A 17,137-nucleotide genomic window follows, 5' to 3' on the forward strand; every position below is an offset into this window, starting at 1 on the left:
TCATGACCCGGAATTACAGAACTCAGCAGCTTACTTGCAAGACCTGTAGCCAAGTCGCTAACATAAGTGGCTAGAGAAGGAAACAGTAGGAAAAAAGTCGAAGATGACTGAATGACGTATTTCAGCTGAGCAAGGTGAGTGAATTTTAAGAACGAAAAAGGAGCAACTAATAGTAAGAATAACCACCAGCTATAGCCTGCAGCCAAGTAGCTAACATAAGAACCCAGAGAAGAAAATAATGTGAAAAAAGTTGAAAATGCCTGAATCATGAGACTCTCCGACCACCAAATGCAGGGCTCCGCTGTTGTTATAATTGTTGATGGGTTATGCAGTTTCTACTGTTGACCTTTCCGTTCCCCTCCACTCGCTATGAGACTCTTCTGTGAAAAAATCAGCTGTGGAAGCTAGGTGGCCGTTTAGTGCTGGAAGTACTCCTGGCACAAGTTACCTTAGCAAAATCAACATTTGGGCTTCTGTAGAAGTAAAATGGCTGCCAAACATGGCAGCTTCTTCAAAAGGTGTCTCCATTCTTCCACCCAATTTCTTCCGCTTTTCCGGGGTTGGGTTGCAGGAGCAGGAACCTCAACAGGGAAGCCCAGACCTCCCTATCCCCAGTCACTTCTTCCAGCTCATCCGACGGGATCCCAATGCGTTCCCATGTCAGCCTAGAGACAGTCTCTCCAGCGTGTCCTGGGGTCGTCCCACGGGGCCTCCTGCCAGTTTCTGCAGCAGGGGATCGGCGCTCCAAAGACCCCTACTTTTGCTGCTACCCAGAGCTCTACGCACCCAACCCTCAGGTGGTGAGCCCATGGGAAGAGGAACCCACGCCATCCCTCCAGGCTGTGAGCAAAGCCCCGGCCACCTGGCGCTTGCCAGCGGACCCCACCTTCAGGCCTGGCTCCAGACAGGGGCCCCGGTAACCCGCGGCGAAGGAAATCGTGGAACAAAGTTTTGTGTCGTCATAAGTGATCTTTTGATCTGCGTTTTGTCTGGCACCTCACCTAGGACCTGTATGTCATAGGTGACCCTACCAGGGGCTTAAAGCCCCCAGACAACATAGCTCCCAGGATCATTGGGACACACAAACTCCTCCACCCCGGTAAGGTAGAAGATCATGGAGGAGAATAAGTGTCTCAAGTTGTGTAACCTAAGTGCCTGGTTTGGTTTTCTTTCAATGCTTCAGGTTTTATTGTCATTTCTTGTCGCTACTACAGCTTCTTCCCAAGAGCAATGACTACTCTGAACTCCCATGTACAGCATGCAAGAGTACGATCTACAGTACAGCTGCTATTGTGACTATGCACTTATAATATATCATTAAAGCCCCAGTGTATAATATTTGACCACTAGATGGCACTGTTGTCTAATGCGGACAAAAAACACTGCCACAGCAAGCAGCAGAATGGCAGGGGGATTACCACTTGTGAGACCCCGTCTCAAGGTTTCTTATTTTCCTCGTGCTGAGGTTTTGAGTTTTTCCTTGCCCGCATGTTGGTTTAAGATCAGGGGATGGTGTAATTGTAACCTGTGAGACATTTTGTGATTAAGGGCTATACAAATAAATATGACTAAAATACACATTTCCAGACCTATGATTTTTTTAAATAAAAATTCACATTGGTATTATATTCATGTATTTTTGCCTTGTATTCAAATCAATGTGTTTTTTTTTTACTGAATGAAAGTTTTTGGACCACTAGGAGCAACTAAATATTACACACTCTCTCACACATCTCTTTAATATATTGTTTTAATCATTTTGCACATTTTAACTTTCACACATCATAAGAACACCCGTAATCGCATTCATCCATCCATCCATTATCTGCACCGCTTATCCTCAGTAGGGTCACGTGGGGTGCTGGAGCCCATCCCAGCTGTCTTCGGGCAGTGGGCAGGGGACCCCCTGAACTGGTTGCCAGCCAGTCACAGGGCACACAGGGACAGACAATTCGCTCTTTCAGTCACACCTAGGGACAATTTGGACTGGCCAATTAAACTGACATGCATGTTTTTGGAGTGCCCGGAGGAAACCCAAGCAAGCACGGGGAGAACATGCAAACTCCACACAGGAGGTTTGATCTCATGACCTCAGAGCTGTACCGCACACGCGCTAACCACTGCGCCGCCGTGCTGCCCCAATCGTATTCACTTTCTCTAATATCTATGTCAGTGTACTGTGTCACGCCTTCACAGTTATTACTGAGAAAGGGAATATTGATCAATTAATCGACTGATCGATTCATTAAGTCAAGCTCGAGTCTCTAAAAATTTAATTTTGAGACATGTTCACGGAAGCAAATAAATGTGATTGTACTTGTAAACAAAAAGGAATACACAAATGAAAATAGCTTGTTTTTCAGTATGCAGTTTTAATAAAAACAAAATATATCGGTTACCAGTTTCTAGATGCGAGGTTTTATCGTGATGGATAAGTTATGGCGCATCCCTAATTTAAAATGTTACGACGTGGCTATGAACACCCTACAAAATGCTGCCATGTTACTCACATTACAACAAGTTCTTTTTCCATTTTTTTCTTTTAACCCGGGCGAGAAAAAAAAAATCCCCTAGCAACAATGGGGCCCAGGCCATGTGTGGGGGACACACGGCAGTGTAACACAGCCGTGCAAATGCTCGATTAGGGACACATAGAAGCACATGAGGGATCATTTGACTTACTGAGGTCTTGTCAAGTCGTGATAATTATCATAATTAGCCGTGTTTAACAGACCGATACGTTTTCGGACCCCTTATCCCTCAGGAATAAGACAATAGGCCCCTGAGTGGGCCCTGCGTCCTCCACATGTAACTGCTCATGACCCCCGCAGGACAATCCCCACTCGAGTGAGGGATCGCATTTTCCGATCCGATTATTAATAGAGATCGAGTATCCTAGATGTGATTGGATAAAAGGTTGTGAGTTTTTCCCCATTTTTGTATCCAATATTTGGATTACATTATGCTTTGGGCAGATGCCGGCCCCCTCTTGAAAAGAATAAGGCACCGCTGTGTGAACAGAGAACATGTGGAAACATTATATGTCCATAAAAGTCATAGTAAAGTTTGCCTATCATGAAAAGGACATTGGATCCAGCGTGTCAAATCAATTAGTTGAGTCAAAAATGTTCTGTGGCGGTGGACAAAACACACACAAAATCAAGTACAAAATGGCCCTAAAATAACAAGAAGGAGGAGAAGAAAGAACGTGAAGTAAAATGAGGAAAATATTACTTATGTGAGCAGAAACTATGTGTACATAAACATATTTTCAGCTTTTTTCGTTTTTTAACCAACGAGGCAGATTGATTATACTTTTGCTTATTATAAGTCCTTTTTATCCAGTTTTTCTCAAAATAACTCCTTCGATTAAGCATGAAATTGTATTTAAAACGAGCCAAATGACCCATCTTTGGAAAATAGTGAATACTTGACTTATTTTACCACAATTATCGCAGACGAAAAAGCATAAGACACAAAGAAAAACGAGTGAAAAGGGAAGAAAATGAAACCAAGAAAAACAATAAAACAAAGATAAAAAAAGAATGAAGAAGAAAAAGTAAGACAAAGTAACAGAAGAAGAAAATTAGGAGATGAAAAAGAAATTAAAGAAAAGAGGGAAGCATAAGAAAAAAAATGAGAATAAGAAAGAGAAGATGAAGAATAGACAGCAAAAGAAGCATCAGAAGAAGAGTGAAGAACAAAAGAAGAACAAGAGAATAAGAAAAAACAGATTCAAGACCTCCCCTAATCTTCTTATTCTACCAGAAAGCAAGGTGAATAAAAAAAGCAAAAAAATAAGTTGAAATTAAAAACGGAGAAAAACAAGAACGAGGAAGAAAAAAGAGAAGAAGAAACCCAAGAGAGAAAGAAGAATTTTGAAAAGAAGAGGAAAAGAAAAAAAGAAAAAGTAAAAGACAAAAAATAATAGAAGATAAAAAAAGATGCTATTGAAAAAGAGAAAGAAATAAAAAACGAGAATGAGTGAGGAAAAAGACAAAAATGAGACGAAAACGGGGAGAAACTACATGACACAGAAGAAGAATTGGAAGTGAAAAAAATTAGAAGAGAAGAAGAATCAATAGAAAAAGATGAATAAGCCAAAGGAAAAGCAAAAGAAGCAAAAGAAGAACAATGAGAAAAAAATGTTAAATGATGAAAAGCACAAATTAGAACAAAAGAAAAAAGAAAGAGAACAATACGAAAAGGGGAAAGAAGAAGTTTTAAAACAGATTTAGTAAAAGACAAACTTATAGAAGTAGAGAACAAGTAAGAAAAGGAAAACCTGACAAAGTGAAAAAGAGAATAAAAGTCATCTAAAAAAAATTATAAACAATAAAGGAAATACAACAAGACAAAAAAAGAAAATAATAAAAAGAATAATAAGAAGATTCAGAAAAAATAAATAAAGCTAAGAAGAAGAGAAATCAATGTAATTTGGAAAGTACATGTAGATGAAAAAGAAAGCATCAAAAGAGAAGAAATTATCACGTTGCCATGGCGCCCAATTGGCCCTACCCGAGTGGCGCCAGCTGCGGCTCATTGACAGATTGGCTTTCCGTACATTTTAGCTCAGTGCTCTCATTTTTCCTTTGTCAGTCCGTCAACGAACCTCTGCCCCGCAAAACGTGGGTTTTGACCCGGTCCGGTTTCCTGTTGGTATTACCTGTCCGGTATTGTTCCCATGAATTTTTGTCCTGTTTATTGTTCCCTCCAGTTTTTGTTCCTGTCTAGTTTGTCCTGTTTATTTTCGATATCCTGTTTCATTATCTATCCTGTCTGTCTCGTCCTGTCCGATATCGACCGCATCTGTCATCGATCAACTCGGGCAATTGGTATCGATCCCGTCGGCCTCTGGCTTCCTATCATTTCACGCCAGACTGCTGCCTAACGTGCAATACTCCCCATTTCCCGTAAAATAAAAGGCTTGTGTAGGTAACGTTACGCGTTTGGGTCCTGATCCGGTTCTGGTTCATGACAGAAATAGACAAAAAAAGAAAAGAAACAAAAGATGGTATCTGAAAGCTAAAAAAAATGTCCTGTGTGTTTGTTTGTGAGCTATAATATAATAAAATAAAAACGCAACACAATAAAGTAAATATACTTCAAATGAGCAAAATGATCTGCCAACAAAATAAGTCAATTTGACCTGTTGTATCAATAAAGTTGTAGTCAAATGTATCATGTTAAGGGTGCGTAGACCTTCAGGAGAACAACTCACCTTTCGAGCATGGTTCTCCTCCATCAAGTGGGCATTGACGGGCCAAAGGTAGGGGGGCGCACCTGTCCGACCTTGGGGGGGTTTGTCATCCTTACGATGGCTGTACTTTTTGCGGGTGCGTTTGATGTGATGAAACCCACGGCCGAGGGCTGGAGCTCACAACGGGTGGTCTTACCAGGACAAAAGAAGGGGGAGGAGAGTTGGTAAACCTGGTCCAGGCCAGGTGAGCACGACTTGTTAACAGTACAGCCTGTGGTCATGCAGGAATGCTTAAACCTTGACGAGGAGTGGAAACGCTCAGATGATGCTTTTACGGTCACGTGAGGAGAACAGGTGAGCAGAGATTCTTATCTGCTTCGACTTGTGAGTGTGAAAGAATGGGGGGATTTTTGTGGCCTGTTGTGTCTCCTGTGACTCCCACAGGTTTTCCCATCATAAGGCGGATTTTGTTCTTAAAGGAAGGACTTATTCATGGATCACAGATCCCTTAACCAAGAGGGTCGTCGGGGCATCGCTTCAAGTGTTGAGTCTTGGGCAGCCTGGCAGCAACCACAAGGTGCATGATGATTGGTTGTCTGTCTCTGCGTGCCCTGCGACTGGCTGACGACCAGTTCAGAGTGACCCATGCCCACTATGCCCGAAGAGGGTTTGGACGGGCTCCAGCACCCCCAGTCAAGTCATGTTTATTTTTATAGCCATTAATCACAAGGAGTCTCAAAGGGCTGCCCAGACCACATATTATTGCAAACCACAGACTATTATTACACCATCCCCTGATCTAAAACCTCCATGAGGGCAAGGAAAAACTCAAAAACCTCAGCATGAGGAAAATGAAGAAACCTTGAGAAGGGGCCGCACATGAGGTAATCCCCCTTTCAGGATGACCAGGCTGCAATGGATGTTGCAACAACAAATAATACACAGATATTGTCAACATAAAATATAAGTTATTCATATGCCATATAATGGAAGTGTGTTTTAAGTTTATATTTAAACATTTTCACTGAGGTTGCAGATTGAATCTCAGTGGGAAGAGCATTCCACAGCACCGGGGCCTGAATGGAGAATGCTCTCGAACCTTCAGATCTCTTCTTGGCTCTTGGGATCACTAGTAGACCAGCGAAGGCTCCGGACCGGAACTTAGGGGGAAATTAAATCTAAAAAATATGAGGGTACAAGTCCATGCATGATTTTGTATAATACCAACAGAAGCTTAAAATCACATCTTAAGCTAACAGGGAGCCAATGCAAGTTAGCTAAAATCGGGGTAATGTGATCAAACTTTCTTGTCTTAGTTAAAAGCCTAGCCGCAGCATTTTGCACCAGCTGAAGGCTTTTGATTTTGGACTTCGGGAGACCGGAGAGTAGTGCATTACAGTTATCGAGACGGGAAGTAACAAACGCGTGAATTATAACCTCCGCATCCGACTGGGACAACATAGGGCGAATTTTAGCAATGTTGCAAAAATAGAAAAAAAACGTTCTAGTTATATTCTTAACGTGCGTTTGGAAGCACGGATTAGGGTCAAATATGACACCCAGGCTATGCGGCGCAGAAAATGGATGGATGATATATGGATCACATCTATAATATATACCGCATTTTCATGACCACACGTAAAAGTTTCAGATTTTCTTCAAATTGTGCGGTGCACCCTATCGTGCAATGCGCCCTGTGTGCGATATAAGGCTGTTAACATTATTGAGGACACTATGAGGCTGCTAAAGGGTGAATTGTGGGTGTCCCCGCTAAAGGTGAGGTGGTAGCGTGTGTGTATATAAAGCCAGGTTCAATGCAGAGCTTAGTGCTCAATTTTGATTTTTGGAGGACATCCGATGCTTTTGTGAAATTGTTCACATTTCCAACTAAATGTGACTTGTATGCAAACTCCTGTGACTTCTATACGTCTTTTTATCAAAAAAAATGTTCTTCCCCTTCAATAACTATGACTTTGAGCCACACGAGGGTGCTAATTTACTCATTGTATGACCTAATGAGGACGTTGACGAACTCACCTCACTTTGGAAGTCATATGAACGGATTACTGTCATAACAGACAACTCAATTATAAATTAAAACAAAATCATATTGAATCTTTTAAAATGGCAAAAATAGTTGCGGTATTTCTAGTATTTTAGTTTAGTGTAACGTCATTTAAACATTCAAAGAGATAAAAATCAACATTATTTTTATTTCAGAAATACTCCAAAACTATGACAAAATACTACCACAGAAATACCCCGATATACTACAAAAATACAAATACAGTAATACTACAAAATACAACAGAAATACTACAAACTATAGAAATACTACAAAAATATAACTACAGTAATACTGTACAACAAAAATAATAAAGAATTACTATTGCAGTGATAGAAGTACATTAATATGAATAAATACTAATACAAAACTATTTCTACATAAATACTACAAAACTATCCATCCATCATCTGCACCGCTTATCCTCAGTAGGGTCGCGGGGGTGCCGGAGCCGATCCCAGCTATCTTCGGGCAGTGGGCAGGGGACACCCTGAATTGGTTGCCAGCCAGTTGCAGGCCACACAGAGACAGACAACTCACTCGCTCATTCACACCTGGGGGCAATTTGGACCGGCCAATTAACCTGACATGCATGTTTTTGGTTTCCTCCGGAGAGCCCGGAGGAAACCCATGCAAGCACGGGGAGAACATGCAAACTCCACATGTGCTAACCACTGCGCTGCCGTGCTACTACAAAACTATTACCACATAAATACTATTACAGAAATATCCATCCATCCTTTATCTGCAACACTTATCCTCAGTAGGGTCGCAGATATCTTCAGGCAGTGGACAGGGTTGCCAGACAGTCGCAGAGCACACAGAGACAGACAACTCGCTCGCTCATTCACACCTGGGGACAAGTTGGAATCATCAATTAACCTGACAGGCATGTTTTGGGAATATGGGAGCAAACCAACACAAGCACTGGGAGAACATGCAAACTCCAAACAGGAAGGCTGGTAGCTGGATTTCTTCCCACCTCGGAACGGTGCTGCGGACGCGCTAACTGCTTTGCCGCCGTGCCACCCCACTACACATACTACTACAGAAATACTAATACATACATGTCACAAAAATGCAACTATATCAAAACATCAACATAAAACAAAATTAATACTACAAAAGACAATTACATTAATACTACAAAGTACAAGAATACTACTACAGAAATGCTACAAAACTAGAACTACAGTAATATTACAAAATGCTACAGAAATACAACAATACAACCACAGTAGCACAATTAAATATTACTAATACAACTACAAAATACTACAGCAATACTACAAATACGACAGGAATACTACAAAAATACTAAGAAAATACAATTACAGAAATACGACAAAAATACAAATACAGTAATACTACTAAAACTACAGAAACTACAAAACAATTATTACAGAAATACTACAAGAGAAATACTGCCACAGACATGCTACAAAAATACAAGTACAGTAATACTACAAAATATTAACATTAATACGACAAAATACTACAGAAAGATTACAAAAATACTCCTACAATCATACTAAAGAAATGCTACAAATATACAACTACAGTAATTTTACAGAACACTACAAATACACTGCTACAAAGATACAACTACAGTAATACTACAGAAATGCTACAAATATTCAATACAGTAATATTACATTGTACTACAAATACACTGCTACAGAAATACTACAAAATACTTCTACAGAAATGCCACAAAAATATTACTACGAAAGTATAATGGAGAAATACTACAAAATTACTGGTACAGAATTACTACAACAGTAATGCCAGAGAAATACTGCATAAATACCACAAAAACAAATATAAAAATGCAAAAAAAAAAAAAAAAACGAACTTAAAACAGAAAGTCAGTGTATTATTTTGCTTTAATTATGAGAGTTTTGACATCAATTTGATAAAAGGTTTTTTAAAACATACATTAAAAGAAAATAACAAGCACATTTATTTATTATTGCAAATAAGAATGATTGGTCTCCAGGCCCGGGCCCCTGGGACCCAACGCCACCAGTGTCTCCAAAAGTTTGCCAACCCCTCACATAGGAGATAATCAAATTTAAGTACTTTTAGAAAAAGCTAAATTAATAAATATTCAAATGAAAAATTAAACTAAATTAAGTGATCAGTTTCAGTTAAAGTCCTGTCGCAGTTTCCTTCCCGGCTCCCCACGGTGTGGCAACATGGTGGGGGCCCGAAGGGCCTTGGGCCCTCGGCAGATGAGAGGAATAACTTTGGGGCAGGGGGCCCCCAATAAGAAGCCTTGTAAAGCCAGTGGGACAAAGGAAGTGGCGATGACCTCCCGGGCCCGGCAATCATCTCGCCGCCTTAAGTTTGTTTTGCATGTCGTATAACTTTTAAGATTGGGATGACACAGCTAACGACATCACTCATATATATATATATATATATATATATATATATATATATATATATATATATATATATATATATATATATATATATATATATATATATATATATATATATATATATATATATACACAGTGCCATGAAAAAGTATTTATCCCCTTCTAATTTATGTGTTTTTTCCATATTGATCACTCACCAGGGTTTCAGATCATCAAACCAATTTCAATATCACAGAGAGACAACCCAAGGAAATCCAAAATTCAGTTTTATAATGTTGATTCTATTTATTAAGGCTGCTTTGCTTCCTCAGGACCAGGGCAACTTGTTGTGGTTTATGTAATAATGAATTTTGGTGTTTAAGAGAAGATCCTGAAGAAGAACGTCCGGCCATCAGTTCGTCCCTTCAAACAAAGCGTTCTTACATCGTGCAACAGGACAACTATCCGTAACATACCGGCAAGTCCACCTCTGAATGGCTCAAACAAAACAAAAAATAAACGTTCTGGAGTGGCCAAGTCAAAGTCTGGATATAAATCTAATTGAGATGCTTTGGAGTGACATCCAACGAGCAGTTCATGCTGGAAACCTTCCGATATGCAGATTTGAAACTGTTTTGCAAAGAAGAGTGGATCAAAATTCCTCCACGGCATTGAAAAAGACTCATTACTAATTATCAGAAACGTTTGATTTCTGTTAGCGCTGCCAAAGGTGGCCCAACTCGCTATTGGGTTCAGGGGGCCATTACTTTTTGATTTTTGTTTTGTGCCTTTCAAAAATGCATTTTGCATTTGAATCGGTTGGCTTTTTGCGATTTTAAATTTACTTTGATGATCTGAAAACTTTGTGAGTGATAAATATATCTTTAAAAAAATCAGGATGGGGCAAATACTTTTTCACAGCACTGTATATAAATATATATATATATATATATATATATATATATATATATATATATATATATATATATATATATATATATATATATATATATATATATATATATATATATATATATATATATATATATATATATATATGCACCGCTTATCCTCAGTAGGGTCGCAGGGGTGCATATATACTGTATATTCTTGGTCAATGGTGGGGACTTTGGAATATTTTGAAAATGACAACAAATTGGTGGGGAGAAAACATTAACTGCTCGATATTGGTGCACACTTTCTTTCCCTGTGAAAACTATACACCCTTGTTTTAAGTAATTATATCAAAATGGAAGCACAATTTGTCTGATATGCTCCACGAAAATTAATGGTGAGGGAAAGTGATAAACACTCCGGTGGGAGGAAAATCATATCCCATTTAACAGGTCATTTTGTCCGTTTTATGGAGTCAAACTATATATTTTTTTTCCATTTATTTTTTTAATGTATTTTTTCTAAACATGAAAACCACAGCTTATCTTTTAAACTCTATGAGCTGTTCATTAAAATGAGCAGATTTAACTATTTTGCTCCTTTCAGGGATTATTTTCTTAGTTTGATCATATTTTTCAATTGTGTTTTTATTGAGTAAAAATATATATTTTCTTTTCTTTATGTACCTCTTTTATATGGGATATTTTTAAAATAAGCAGAATTACCCGATTTTCTTAGATTTATCATTTGTTTTCTGAATTTGATGATATTTTGAATACATATTTTTATGGAGTTAATAAATGTATGTTTCTTGACTCTTTTTGCATATATTTTTCATTTTCCTATACTTAAACTTATTTTATGGAAAATATTTTAAAGTGAAAAGAATGATTATAATTATCATATAAATTGCTTGAATTAAGAATCCTTTTTTAATCTGATTATTTATTTGCATATGTAAATATCTATGACAGTTTTATCTGAAGTATTATATTTCTTTTTACGTGTAAAACAAGTTCAAAAAAATATTTGAGTCTATTTTGATACATTTAAAAATGAAATAATCATCCAGACACACCTCCTGTCTCAAAAATTATTATTTTATGTACAGTAAACCCTCCGGACACAGCCACCTGCCTTACAATATCTTCACTTTAGCGTGTGGAATAAGATTTGTGGCCCCTCTTTATGGCATTGTCCCCTCTATATATAATATTAATAAAAAAATTAGACGCCAAATTGTATTAATAATAATACAATAATAATGTTAAAACGTTGTGGTGTTCGTGCATTTGATGAGTTACATGCCTGTCTGCTATCAGCCGACGTCATATAAATGCTCGTCTGCTATTGGTTTATGCCAAGGCATCATGATATCTCCAATAGGCTATGTGCTGAATTACCCCCCACAATTCCCATCTCTTCATTTCAGAATCTTGTGTGCTTCAGAGAGACTTTGAGCAACAGACTGCTAGAGGTAGTAGCAAAAACATGTTAACCATATAAACAAATCTTATAATTAACAAGAAATGCAAAGAAGGCACATGCATTGCTACACATGGCAGAGGAATACGGCCGGAACCAATTGACATTATTTACGAATACCGAACATTATTAAGAATAGCAATGTGATTAAAGTCACAAAATAGTCTAAAGGCATGGCAATCCTCCCAGATGAAATTTTCTATATCAGTTTAATTTTCATGTACCATCTCCTCCTCCCTCTGCATCCACCCGCAGACTCCGCTGTACCAGCTGAAGTCTGATCACATCATAGGTAAATTAATTTTTATTTTACCTTTATATGTAAATGTGATTATAATGTTATAGTAGTACTTCCCATATACTATTTTTTTCAATATATTTTTGTGGTACTGGTGGTTCAGGGATAATTGCCATAAATTCCTAATCCCTGCTATATGGTAATTTCACGTTGTGCTACCCATTTTTGAACAGATTCATGTTGTATCCTGGGGGTCTACCGTAAGTGCATTCCCATGATTTAAATCATTTTTCACTCATAATTGCTGCTGTAAACCAAAATTGGTAATCAAGGTTTGTGTTATTTGATCACAAAGATGTCTCCTTTTGGATTAAAACTTGGTGGAATCCAACTAACACACTGGGCATTTATCTGGGCTTAGTGTTGTTTTAAGAGGCGACACTGGTCTCAAGATCCCCCCCTCCCCAAAAAATGCACTTCTTTCAGGTTTTCAAAGGCACCCCTTCATTTGGTCATCCAGTCAGTGAGTAATACCACTTAAATGCCACCGTGACTAAAGCTGCAGAGAAAAGGAGGGGTGGCAGCCTACCATTGGGAGCCACAGGCAACACAGTGTCTGGGGCCGCCAGCTTCATTTCATAGGGGACCGCAGGGCTTAAAGTTAAAGATTACTTTGAAATCGCCATCCCCGCCATCACACTCCTCAGCAGTAGCCCCCGCTTGCATGTTCCCTTCAGCCTCCAGCCGTCGCTCCCCGAAAAGAAAAAGCCGCCGCCGCGGAGCAGGGGATGAGTCGGGAGTCGATCCTCTTTGATGACAGAGAAGGATCCTTTTGTTCCCTAATCTCCTCACAAGCCTTACCCTCCCTCCCTTTTTCTCTCTCAAGTCCGACTGCATGTAGAGGGGCTTCAGAATCAAGCCACAAGTTAGGAGTTTTACCTGTTTGGCTGTGATTGAAGTATGCGTACCCAGGTTGCTTTGTTGCCAAGGTTGTCGACTTTATAGATCTATGGTCTTTCCCGTGTATTTTCGTCTCCAAGCAGACTTAAGTAATCAGGTAACCAGAAGCAGGGCTTTGGAATCAAGCCACACGATGAAGAGTTTTACCTGTTTGGTGTTGATTGGAGTTTATGTAACGAGATTGTCAACTTATTGGTTCTTTGGCCGTCCCTACATATTTCCCTCCCCCAGCAGACTCAAGTAATCATATATCCAGAAGCGAGGCTTCGAGGGGCTTCAGAATCAAGCTACAAGTGAAAAGACTTTCACCTGCTTGGCTTTGGTTGAAATATACGTACCAAAGTTGCCTTTTTGCCCAAGTTGGCAACTCCTTGGATCTTCAGCCATCCCCGCATATTTTTGACAATCTGCTGACTCAAGTAGTCAGGTAACCAGAAGCGGGGTTTGAGTGGTCACGACCAAAAGTGGTGATACCCCTTCCCACGCAGCCAACCAACCAACCAATTACTGAGGCCTCGGTGGCAGCACAGGGCACACCATTCCCACCCCTGGCAACAGCTTTGGCCAGTGAAGCGGCCCAGGAGCCCGAAGCAACCTTGACGGTACGGCCATCCACTCCCGGTCCGGCACCGACCTATGTAGCCGGGCCTATCCACTCTGGCCCTCACTGGCCCCAGCCCTATTTTTCCTTGCCCCACCACTGCCCCACCACCCCTCCTCCCATCTGCCTAACCCCCACCAACTTCTTGTTCTAATAATCAGCTGTTTCCATGTCTTGGAGTGAAAACCCAACAAGTCACAGGACACAGGTCACTTCAGTCAAAGGTGTTTCCCCAAGGAACAGCGATTAACGCTTCAGGAAGAAAAGGTCACCAGAAACAGACACCGACAGAGACTTGCTTCCTGTCGGCCCGTGTCGCTCATCTTCAAGTCCTTATCTGATTGAACACACATTTTACACTGGAGGGGGATGAAAGTGGTCCTCCCTGAGATCAACATCTGCACCCTGTCAAAGACCATCACTGGGACATAGCCCCAGGGAGCGCTGTTATTTTTTTATGCACTTGGTCATGTGGTTGTAGGAACAATTCAAACTCCTGGGTGCGCAAATCTCTGATGACCTCTTCTGGTCTGCCAAAACCAGAGCTGTGGTGAAAAAAAACAAGGCCCAGAAGCCACTCCACTTCCTGAGAATGCTTAGGAGAAACAACTTGGAGGGGCTAGCTACTAGTTTCTCTCTACAGAGCCAAAGGGGAGAACATACAGTACCAACTGAGTAACGGGTGAAAACTTGTAGGGTCACTTTTGGACTGATCCAAGGTAAGGGTCAAGATAAAATGTGTTCTCTGCCTGTACACAGGTCACCAGGGTTTCCGCTTTGGAGCCAGGTATGCATTTTGAATCTGTAAATCATCTAAAAGTAAAGGATTGGTTGTTTTTGCATAGTTACTACCACTTTTAAGAGGGACTCAACATATTGGGTGTAGGCCTGGGCCAGGAAGTGGGTGACCTGGAGCCAGGTATCCAGCTTGGAGCTATTACGGTGAGTACCAGCTAGTGAGTCTTTGCCTATGGTGTCAAGCCTGGTTAAGAGCCAAAAGGAAAGTATGGGTTATTTTTTGTTTTCATTTGTTGTGTTGGGTGTGGGATGCAGAGGGAGGTGGGTCACCAGGGTTTTCCTTTCAAATGCAGTTACAGGTAGCAGGGTCTGCACCTATGTGGCCAAGACAGGATTCATTCTTTTTGCATGGAGTCAACATGCGTGTGGGGTATGTTGTATGGTCAGAAGAAAAGCTGGCTTAAGGGATGCAGATTGTCACCATAAAGACAGAGAAGGTTGAGACAGTTCTGACTACAAAACGCAACTCGGGCTCTGATACCAGACTTGTTGAGAGGTATTGGAAACTTTCATGGTTGCTGAGAAATTATGAGCATGAACTAAAGGTAGGGCAGAAAGAACTAGACCAGGGTCATAAGCGTAGTGTCTGCGGGCATGAGATTTCCTTGAGAACAGCTAGATAGTCTGCGAACCGGTTCTGAAAATAACTCACCTTCGATTTTCCAGGTAATTGGATCCCTAACTGGCAAGTCATTAACATGATTAGTGTTTTTAAATACACTATCAATTCCTCCCAAATTATTTTTAGAATTAGTTCATAATCTATGTGGTATATTCAGAACACTAACACAAGGCATATGTTTTCGTGTATGAGTGAGCCTATATGACCCCTTACTCCCAGTAATTACAACCCGTTAATAAAATAGCATTGTAACAATATTTTGATATCACAATATATTTATTGGGTAAATACATATCAAACTGAGTCACCCAAAAAATAGTTTTCAGTGTCGAAAAGGTTGGCTATCCCTGGTTTTAGACTCTAAAATTTAGAGGTTACAGTACTGTACATCAAATCACGCTTGGCTTGATGTTAAATGTCCATCCAAAATATGATGTTTACTGCTCTCTAGCGTCAAAACAGAGATGTAGCAGCATCTGCAACAAAGAGTATCACATCACACATGCGTTATTATTATATTAAAATATCAACATCATGTTCGTTGGTAATGCACTGTACTGTACGGTCAACGCCCAAATCAATATAAACATGGGAAAATAGATAAATATATACACAGAAAAATAATTCCGTAAATGAATGGGATAAATATATGCATGGAAAAATAGAGAAGTAACTACTGTACTTGGAAAAAATAAATAAATAGATACATGTGAAAATAGATAAATAGAAACATGGAAAAATAAGTAAATAGATACATAGAAAAATAGATGGATAGATACATGGGAAATTGATGGATAGATAAATAAATTGGTAAATAGATTAATAGATACATAGATACGTATATAAATAGATGAACTGATAGGATACATTTCTGATTATTTTTTTGATTCAAGAATATATTTGTCTAGACAAAATGTGATTCTTGGAAAGCGAAAGAAACATTACACAGCAGATTGGTTTAAAATAATACATACCTGTCAACCTCCACGGCTCCATGCCCTTACAAACGGTCGTGTTTTCCCTTACAAAATACAAAATAATCTTATACCATATTTTTTCCATTTCTGTAGTTTAACATGTTATGTTGTACATTTGTTTCGCTATATCATATATATTGTTAATTATCATTTTGTTGTGAGATCCTGAGTTGCTCGACATGAATGAGATTTATCATAAAAAAAGTTCCGAAATTATGTAGCTTGGACATTCACTGTAGAAAGAAAAATACATGCAAATATAATTAAGTATAATAATACATTTTCTTATTCAAATTTTGAATTTTCTGTATTAAATCATTGTTGGTAATATACTGATTAAAGGGATAACCACAAACCTTTCTTTTTTCATTTTCTCATTTTATACTTCCTTTTTTTCTTAACATCTTTATGTAACGGGTGTAATAATAACTTTTGTTTTATTGAAATTCCTGTATAAGTATCCTGCAATGATGAGTCCAACAGTGCCACCTGCTGGTATGTGGTAAGGTTTGGTTTGGCTTTAGACTTTGCAACAGGAAGGTGGGTTTTTTTGGAAGTCTAGAACGAGCTGCCAACGGTAAGACACGATCTTTTGGTGCTCCGCAAAAAGTTAATTTTAAACATGAAAACCACAGCTGACAAATCTCTCAACATGCACAGTAGTGTGATTGATGTTGTCAAGCTGTTTGGATTATTTGTTTTGTTTCTGTCTCCTTTTATGTTAGTTTTGCCGGACGTTGCATGTTGTGCTAAAATGCTAATTCCCCTTATAGAGATCAAAGCCAGCAGAGAAGCTTACCACATGTTGTGTTGTGACTCATTCATTTGCAGGTAAATTGTACCCGTTTTTATACTCATTATTGTTATTATTTCTATTTTCTCATATATATAAAATGGATGGTGTTGGTGGAAATTCAGACTAAAGAAAAAT

The sequence above is a fragment of the Urocampus carinirostris genome, chromosome 1 (assembly GCF_059441175.1).
Source record: "Urocampus carinirostris isolate Australia breed hairy pipefish chromosome 1, RoL_Ucar_1.0, whole genome shotgun sequence".
In the NCBI taxonomy this organism is placed as follows: Eukaryota; Metazoa; Chordata; class Actinopteri; order Syngnathiformes; family Syngnathidae; genus Urocampus; species Urocampus carinirostris.